Source organism: Stegodyphus dumicola, chromosome 3 (assembly GCF_044657685.1).
Source record: "Stegodyphus dumicola isolate Sdum_Otavi_A_Nest chromosome 3, ASM4465768v1".
Lineage (NCBI taxonomy): Eukaryota > Metazoa > Arthropoda > Arachnida > Araneae > Eresidae > Stegodyphus > Stegodyphus dumicola.
Window position 1 is genome coordinate 112,206,990 of NC_140770.1, and position 10,773 is coordinate 112,217,762.

A 10,773-nucleotide genomic window follows, 5' to 3' on the forward strand; every position below is an offset into this window, starting at 1 on the left:
ATATCTCTTCTGCCATTTCAAAAGACATTATTATCCTGGAAATTGCGGTGTCGAAAGATAGTTCAGAATAAAGGATGTCAAACAGAACATTTAAAATGCAAAAATTTTATGTAATTTAGTTTTGTGAATACAATATACATCGTCTAAAAAATGTGTGAACAGCCTCTGTAGAACGGCTTCTTCCTTCGGCACTGATGGGAAACATAGTTTCAAGGCTATGATGTTAACGTCATAATGATATCTGTCGCGTGATGTGATTCCGGTAGCCGTCTTGTTGCAAATAATTACTTGCAGCTTGTTGCACATTGTTTAGCCTGACTTATGGAAATTTTAACTTAGCGCACATAAATTCAGAGTCATCTTGTTTAGACGTTAGAAGAATCAACTAGTGAATCTGAACCTCAGGATTAATAATTAAACTGTCCCAGTTGTTCGTTCTATTAAATGTTTAGGAACTACCCCATCCTCGTCGCTTGAGTCCAACAGCGCTTAAGATTTACAGAAAGAAAACCAAGATGTTTCAAAACAAAATCCTGGGAACAATTATTAACACATCGTGGTTTGTGTTGAAAATGAATAATGATATCTCCTTAAAATTATCTTTCGTGGAATGGCAACAAAAGTTTTACATTTATCAAGGAGGTTAGAATAGAAGGAGGGAGGTTTCGCAGTTCCTCCATTATCGGGGAATGAAACTCCACTGAACAAGCCGCGTCCATGTTTGTAACTTCAAAACATTACAATACGGCAGTGAAACGTACGTGTTTCTAACCTGTTCCGTGCATGTATTTTCCAGTAAAGATATGTTAAATTTATAATGAAATGCCTCGTTATTCTTAAATTTTTACTTTAAAGTAATAAAGATGATATCCGTAATTTACTATTACAGAAAATTATTAAGAGATAGTTCGAAATCTAAATGCATGTGTATAACATTAAAGCCTTTAAAATGATATTTTTGCATATTTTAAGAGTTTGTGTAGGTTTTATTAACAACTTGTTGGATGTACTGTCCAATTTTTCCTTTAAAAAGTGATATTTCGGATTTATTCATAATATTATCATAATTTATTAAAGATTCATTTCATATACAAATGTTTAAGAGGTAGGAAAGAAAATTATTTTATTTTAGCATGCTTAATACTTCAGGTTTAATTGAAATACACTAAAACCGAAATTCACACATTTTTTATTGGCTATAGCAGTTGTTGAAATGGCTAATTTCAGGAGAGTACTTGATGCAAATAGTATTTCATTTTTTCCTTTTTTAAAAGCATTTATTGGCATACTTTATGCGTGTTTCATATTTATGAATCTAAAAAAAATTGCCCTGAATTAAGCTGAATTACCGAAATATACCTGTATAAATTTTTGGATACGCCTTTTCACATGTTCAATTATGTAAATATTTTACTTACTTTTATTGCTATATCGACTAGAAATTTATAAGTTTATGCAAACAATTGTTAACAACAGAACAGTTTATCTTGATCAAATGCACAAATTATATTCATAACAGTTCACAAAACTTAAAAATGAATAATAATTAATACATAAAAAGAAACATTCCTTTATTTAATACTTTTACAATTCATAACAATAGCAACAATTGATTTCTTACTTTTCATGAAAATTATTAAACGAATTACCTAAAACGTTCATATTATGTAGTTTAAATCCCAGCATATATCACTGTATATTAAGGCAGGAAGATACCAGCTATAAACAGAAACATTAAAATATATTAAAAGTATTTTGATTAAATTCTTTTTTTCACATCTGGAAAGAAAATTACGTGCCATTGTAATATTTTTCAACATATTTATCAAATTACTTAAAAAAATCAATGCTTAAGAGTGAAAAATAATTTGAGGAATCTTTCTAGAAAATCGGTTCGTGCATCCATATGTAACACAAGTTCCTATGCTTCAAAATAATAATAATAATAATAATAAAAAGTTGCAATTACAGACTTCCTTGCACAAGTCACAACAGTAATAGTAACATGACCGCCAAGATTCACGGTTTGAATTGAACCTTCCCTCCATCTATTCTAACCTCCTTGACTTTTATTTTGGAATTCCTTCATCGCAATTGAATAAAGATGTGTGCCTGTTCTAGCTCCGTTTTCTTTTTTAATTTACCTAACACCGTAGTATTTAAAACCCCTGCGAAGTGGAATTTTATTATTTTAGGGCCATTTTGCCACAGTTTATACCAAATCAACGATTCCACCAAGACCTTGAAATTTTGCATTCACAAGCTTATATTCTTGCAAGTTCTCATAACTTCTTCAGTAAAATTATGAACTCTGATTGTGCTCATATTGCTTAGTTAGTTGACTACCATCCTACTATTGAAAAAAACCTTTAAACGTTTACTCACATTTCATTACAATACTGCATATTAATCTGCACAGTGACAGAACCTGTACATTTCAAAATGCTCAATAAAGACAGGGCTGGATTTACGTATAAGCTACAAAAACTACAGCTTAGCCCCCCCCCCAATTTAAATATAGTATAAATAGTTTTAAAATATATTATAAAAGACTTATAAAGGCTTAGGGCCCTATCTAAATCTGGTTCTGATTTAGATAGGGATAGCTCTGATTTAGATTAGACATATCTCAAATAGTTTAGGGCCCTATCTAAATCTCGCTCTGATTAAAGGAAGGGTAAATACTCACCTTGAGGTTTCATCAACCGTTTCTGTAAACACGTCAGCAGATGGCGAGCATCTCCTTCTCTAAAATCTCAGATTCATCAGAATTCACAAGAATGATCTAATATTTTGAAAATATTTAACAAAGCATTAAAGTTATAAGCACATTTTAGAGCATTTTACAAGCAATGCTCCACGTTGCCAAACTAAGAGTCCGTTTAAAGTTACAGAGGTAGGAGAATATTCTCGCTACTGTATAAATTTGTATGCATTTTATACCTTCTCTCTCGGTATCTAATTTGTATTGCACTTCATTTGTATTATTATTCTTTTGCTGTGCTGATTAAGGACTTTGAGGACTTTTGGATCTCTCCATTTTATGTTTCGTATCGCCATTAGCTGGCACCGCACTATAGTAAATCTTCTATCTGCCTTTATCACCAGCTCGGACTCGCGTCTACTTCATCGATGGAGTCGCAGAGTAAAATGTCATGGTAGCCACCGTAACTTGCCTAGAGCATAATTTTTCGATTATGGTGCCATAATCATCGGCACTTTGCGCTTATGTATATGTAAAGCTAATAGCCTAGATTTACCATATTGAGGTAAACATCAACTGGTTGCCTGCCTGTTTCAAAACCACACTCAACACATGAAGTCCTCTGCCATTTCATTAATGCTGTTTCTCTTTAAAATATATGTGTGTGTGTGTGTGTGCATTTTATATGAACAATTCGTTCCATTCGTCTAAAAAAATAGCAGAGTTCAAGAATTGATTACTGTTTAAAATTATATCCACTGAAATGTAACTTGTCATTTCTCATTTTTTCCATTTCATAAATTTGCATACATTTTCCCCCAATACTGTCATTTAAAATTTGATTTTGTTAGTTTTATTATAATACGTAATGTTATATTTTTATGGGACTTTAAAATTATATCAAACAAAAATATATGTGTTATAAGGATTTGAAATTTTCAAAGGTTATAAAACATAAACCTTTTTAAGATTTAAGTTTTGCTAACATTTAAGCTTTATGTTAATTTCCTCCTCTTTGAAGCGCGAACGATAAACGAATATTATGCAGTTTCCTAGAATTTTTTCTTTTAAGTAACCGTATTTTTATAAGCTTTATTTACCTTCTCCCCCAATGATGTTTTTCAATATACCATCAAAATTCTTTCCTGATAAGCCATACGCAGCGTCGCAGGAATGTTTCAGCCAGTCAGCGTATAAGATTTCAATTGAAATCAAAACTTTTTTGGGCTACCAAAACCTTTTGACTCTCTTCCAGGCTTTCTTCTTGAATATGTGACTCTTCCTCACTTGCTCACTAGCAGCATGCTAGCATTTCTGTCTGTAAATCTTCTCTCTTCTCATCGTATTTGTTTTAAGATGAAGTAAATATCCAAAGATGTGAGGAAGACTGATTGCATATTGTACTCATAATAATGTGTGGATAATCTTTGGAATATGGTAACAGGTAGTTTGGCGACATTTTGGTAAGGCGATAAAGGTTACTAGCTAGGACTTTAGCAGTGTACATGGATAAAGCAAGAGTGTGCGCAATGCCATTTTTGTGCAATTCTGGGATGTTTTTTTAAGTGAAAATAGGTCGACGTGTACATGGATACCGTGTATGTGCAATTCTTAAAAACGCGGCAAGCAGTTTGCGATTCTGCACTTTCTCCCGATTTCGCACCTAATCTTCGTCATGATTAAGCACTTTTGTTCCATAAAAGTTCTAGCATAAGCGTAATTCGGCTAGTAGAATGTTGGAAAAAAAATGTTGAGTAAAAAAAAAAAAAAAAGCCTTTACTTCGTGATATCCAAAGAAAAAAAAAAAACAAAATAGCGTCCAAACTAAAACTAGCAAGTTGCTGTAGCAGGGTTGGTCGCCAAAGTTTCGCCAAAAAAATCGTTAAGTTACCATAATCCAAAGATTAACCAAATGTGTGAGTCGGAATGTGCGTCTTAAGAATTATTTTGTTATTTTTTGTAGTTATAAACTGTGTAAAATCTGCGACTATGTTTGTCTACAGTTTCATCTTTCTACTACGCAATTACATATTCTATATGCCAGCATCATTTACAACCATCGGCCATGATTAAAATTATTTAACCTCACATTCCTAAATTATTATATGTATAGTTTATTAAAAAAAGGAGAGGAGAAATTAAAATCCTTTAAACGCGCTCTACTTGCGTTTTAGTAACATAAATGAGGAAATAATTATACCAGCTCTGTTAAAGTCAGTTGCATCCTTCATGGAGAACAAATAAAAGAAATGCTAATTGACAAAAAATATAAGAAACAATATCCCAATTCGAATAACAGGGAGGAGGGAAAATGAAACATCTTTTTATTTTGCCATTTCCCATTTACTTGGAATGGGGCATTTCTTGTTTTTATTTTTTCTCGTCAGTTGAGGTTTCTTTTACTAAGTTTCCATGAAAAACCTTTTTTATACCACGGCAATCACAAATTTCTGGCTAGCCAGGTGTGCTGACTGCAGATTTTGCCATGATCAGTGTGACTCACAGCTTGTGATATTACAAAACAGTGTTCAGGTTTGCTGTAAAGTTAATATTTGTTTGCCGCTCATTAGCTAAAAATTAATTTTTTATTTTAAATATGGGTTCCACTTATTTGAAAAGAAAAATATGAGTATTTATTATTAAAGTATGACTTCCATAAGGTTATGTACTACATGTAGCACAACTTAAATGCGAACCTTTTTCCAGCAGATTAATATTTCGCAAAATATCCCTCCAACTTTGCTTTAGAATCCTTTGTATTTTTTTAAGTTGTATCTTAATGCCATTATTCCTCTTATCAGAGTGAGTATATTTGTAATATAGGGCTTAAATCCAATGAAGCTAATATATTTAATAGCATTTATCCACTAAATAGCGCTTCCTTGCTCCTGAAAGAACACTATAAACTACAAATGACCCTATTGCATGTCCGCCACCAATATTTCACCCTTGATGATTGTGCATAAAATATGCCGCTTCATCAGCTTACGTGTTGGATGAGTTCTATTGCTACGGCACAAGAAAACTGATATTTCATGGTATTCTGGTATGTGGTAACCAAAAGAAAGATGACGGGCAGCGAAATTCTCAGAGTTTGTAGAGACATTAGGTTATTTTCAAGAAGGAGTGATGAAATATGAGCAACGCCTTCGCCGAGAATCGAACCTCGGACCTATGGAATACGCGCCCAGCGTGCAGACCACTACACCACGAAGGCATGCCAAGAAGGCTGGAGAAATACCTTATATATTCCCCCTTTTAAAGGACGACTGGTGTTTAGGGGACCCAATCGCCAAATCATGGAGGTGGAGAATCATCATCCACCACCCTTTTTAGTTCGGGCGCCAGAGTAGAGATATTAAGTTGATTGTGGAAGCAGGCAAGATGAAAATTTAGCAACGCCTTCGCCGGGAATCGAACCACGGACCTCTGGAATTTGCGTCCAGCGTGCAGATCACTACATCGCGCACGCACACTAAGAAGGTGGGAGAAATACCTTAAAGGTTAAAAAATATGAACTATACTCAAAATGCAAAGAATTTGAGCGTTTTTATATTTAATTCTTCATATTCCATTATTATTTCATTAAAAGAATGCCAACTTACTTATACGTAAATTACGTTTCTCTCATCTAAATCTGTGTGTGATTTGTGCAAATGTTTATTTAATTCGTGACATTTATGATGTATGTTTTACTAACATATAAACTTTATGTTAGTTTCTTTCCTATATGCCTTGATTCGTCACATTACTCATTCAGACTAGAAGTTCATGCAAATTGTATGGCAAGTAGAGTAGGTCAGAACTAGGAGAGAATCTTAACCGGCAGCTCAGTGAAAATGCCTTTACACCGCTGGCTTGCTGAAAAGGGAAGCCGCTGTCAAAGCAGAAGAGTAAACGGCCAAAGATTAGTCTTCAAGTGTTAGAAATTACCTTATTTCTTCCGTTACCCAGCTTCTAAAAATTCTCAAAATTTTACAGTAACGCTCGATTAAAATGTGGCGAACTATAATTCCTGACCTCCAAGATTTGCCAAACTAGGTGCATTTTGTATTCTCCATTCGTATTCTCCATTCACACTGTAAGTGTAGAGAAATATAAGGAATTTTCATGTTCCTCACTATCGTTTCTAGTCCCTAACCTTGCGGTGATCCTTAGTCTCTGACGTATATACCCCGCACGTTACATCTATTGCACAGATGTTCCGAGTTCATAAAGCTAAACTCTACCGCATAATTACTTGAAACAGCGTTCTATCTACAGGTAATATGTTACATATTTATAAATCTATTCTGCTTCCCATGCTTTATTATAATGTCCAGGCTGGGTGCATGCCTGCAAAATGAATCGGAAAAGATTACAAATGGTTTAGAATTGTTTTCTGCGTCAGATAACAAACTCTTTCTGGTATGTGAGAAATTACCGTATTCACGAGGAACTCAAAATTGTTCAACTAAGGACTTGCTAAACTAGATTACATTTCGGCTATAAATTTTCATGAAGGCAAAGGAGGAATTAAAATGTGTAATTATGATTTTAACCTTTTGAGGACTTTCAAACAGGGAACACAACTAACAATATAGTAGCCACCTGTCTCGAAAAAGTTAATAATCTCACGAATAGCAAAAGGCCTATAGCAATTTTAACAACCTATATTATGTAATTTTGTTATTTTTCTTGCTTTGTATCTTTTGTATTTTTATGGATGCGTATGCATTTTTTGCCAGTTAGCATTTCTTTTACTGTATGTATGTAAATATTATAAGCTCCAAGTTTATGTTCCAGCTATCTGTAACCAGCTCGAAAACCACTCGCCCTACGATCGAATTGGAATTGCCCCCTCTCACGATTATTTCATTTGATCAGTTTTTAATTTGATATTTAACTCATATAAATTATTATAAAAATTAATTTATATTTTAATTTATGAAACATTTTTACTCATTTTTGTTATTTAAAACAATATCTAAGTTCTTTGATGTATAATTAGGAATGTAAATATGTTCGATTAGATGCAAGGCCTTGCAGCCCAGGTACCTTAATGAGTAAACCACTACACTCGTGAGAACTATCTTTTATCGAGATTTAACTACAGGGTTTGTACCCGAAGATTCGGAAATTTAAATCTTGGTATGAGTATAATTGATTTCCAAAGCTTCTTTCTCTGAAAAATTTCTAATAGCTCTACAGACTTCATTATATGATATTTTATTATTTTAATCACAGTTTTTTCAGAAATGAGAAATGTTAAATCAAAAATGTACAATTGCAGATTAAGGAAAGCTTGTATAAGAAACTTTTTTGTTTTTTCATCTGGACTGCCGCACGCTGGAGGTTGTGGGACATGCCTTTCTTATCAAGATGAAAGGAAGAGTATCGTCATCTCTTAAAATTAAAAATTTTCAGATATGATACAAATTTTATATTTAAACATTATTAATACCAATTACCAACTTTAAGATAGAATTTTAATTGCTCAGTGATTAATTAATTTGTTGCTTTTCCCAGGTTCACCTTATATCTTTTTAGGATAACATCTGCATGTAATTTACTCAGATCCTTGTGCAGTTTGTAAAAGTCTGAATTTAGCTTTCCCATATCTATATGTGATTTGCCTAAGTCATTACCTAAATAGTCGCTTTTTGGAATTGAAGGTATTATTAAACAATTTATAACGATGAGTTAAGCCTAACGGGATGGGGCGTCATTCATTCTTTTCATCTGAGGTAAAGATAACTGACATTAAGAAATGAACAGCTGTGTTAAAAATTGAAAACACGATGAAAATTTGCAATTCACATTCATTAATAATTGATAACTACACTAATAAGCAAAACAGAAAGCGTCTTGAAGAATTTAATGATTTCACTTTCAATAAAGAAAGCAGACAAACAGGAGGTTTTTTCATTTGAAAATAGTTTTGTGCGTAAACAATTTTCATGAAAGGAAGTTAAAAACAACGAAATGGTAAAAGAAGATGCCGGCTTAAGATAGTTATGTGACGTTTTTATGGAAGAGAGTTTTGCATCCAAACAATAACGTCTTCCTCATTACTTCTAGTTAGGTCGTCCACTCTCCTTTGTATATGTACAATAAATAAAATTATGCTTTTATCTATTTTACCTGCTTAATATTGTCTATATTTCTTTCTTATATTTATTGATTTTCATGCATTTGTTAAGCTAAGAACTTCTGCGCAAAGTTCTGTTGTAAAGCTTGAATAAGCAATCATCTGCGGTAAAGGAACGAATTAATTCCTATGAGGAAAATTGTTTCACTTATGCAAAATTTTCGAATAATTAACAGTCTTCGTGAACGAATTAAATTCGTGAACGAAAATTTTACTGTATGTGAATAAAGATTCAGTTACAAAATTACCACTCTCACGTGAATTAAAAACTAATTCATTGAAATCAGAACAGAAATAATATTATTACATCTGTTGTTAAAACCCATATTATTACACATATATCTGTGTTAAAGAGTATTTTGGCCTGGCTTATGGGGTAGAGTTATTGCTACAAAACCATAAACAAGCAAAGATCTGTGAATCGCTAGAAAATATTTAAACTCTGAAAATAAATAGCTAAACAAAAAATACACAAGATTTTGATTTTATATCATAGACAGCTTCCCGGAGAAGAGGATAATTTGCGTAAAAATGTAACAAATTATACAAACTATTGAATTTTTGGATTTATTTGATGCGGTAAAAGCCTGCTTGTCAGAAGGTATGTTTCCGGAGAGGATTTTATGAAGAAAGTTGACTTGTATTCACGTTACGCATACGGGGATGTATGAAAACGCTCATACAATCAACCTGTTCTCCAGAATTCAGAGCACAGTCGAACTACCAACAGTTTTGCACTATTCACTGGACTACTGAGTGGGAGGAGGGGAACAACTCCATGAAGTTTAAAAAAAGAAGTCACACCAAAATCTTCATGTTATCTTTATGGATTAATATTTGTTTAATTTGATTTCTTTATTTGAACTAAATTGTGAAACCAAATTTTGACCTCCTCCTACTGATCGGATTTCCTTGAAATTTTTTACTCATACGTATTGTCTGTGATGACCATACAATATCCACAGAAATGTTTCAAAATACAGTACATAAATTTTAACAAATGTTTTACCAAGTTGTAAGGTATTTTTTCCCTTCTTTCTGCATGCCGTCGTAGTGCAACGATAGCACACTCGGCGCGTATTCGACAAGTCCAGATTCGAGTCCCGGCGAGGACATTGCTCATTTTTTATGTTTTCTGCTTCAAAAATCCTAATGACTCTACAGTGGCACCCGAACTAAAAGGCGATGGATGATAATTCGTCATCACCAGGATTTGGCGATTGGATCATCTAATCCCCAGTCGCCCTTTAAAAGGGTGAAGCATGTGAGGTATTTTCTCTCTCCTTTCTGCATGCCTTCGTGGTGTAATGGTAGTACACTCGACGCGTATTCGAGTGGTCCAGATGCGAGTTCGGCGAGGACATTGCTCTTTTTCACGTCTCCTGCTTCAAAAATACCTGATGTGTCTACAAAGTAATCACCGATGATAGTAAGGCAGGTAATTGTCAGTTCTTTTTCTTTTCGCTAGAAATTTGCACATAATATGTACTTAATGATGGTACTCTGGAGATCTGAAACCAACTCAAAAACTCATCTACCATACACTAATCGAGAAGACTGTCCTATACGGGGCAGCCATATGGGCAGAAGCTATAACAAAAAGAAAAAGAAAACAAACAAACAAACAAAGCTTCATGCAACCGATTGGACTTTCCTTCTGAACTTCACAAGAAGCTACAAGAACAACATCAGAAGCAGCCCTCTTTCAAATCGCTAATAGCACACTCCTTTCTATACGGACTGAACAATAATTCTACAATAGTAGTATTGCAACTACGAAAGAATAGTAATTATATAAGGTATTTCTCCCGCCTTCCTAGAGTGCCTTCGTGGTGTAATGGTCACCACACTGAGCCGGTATTTCAGAGGTCCGTGGTTCGATTCCCGGTGAAAGCGATTGCTAATTTTTCATCTTGCCTGCTTCCAAAAAATACCTAAT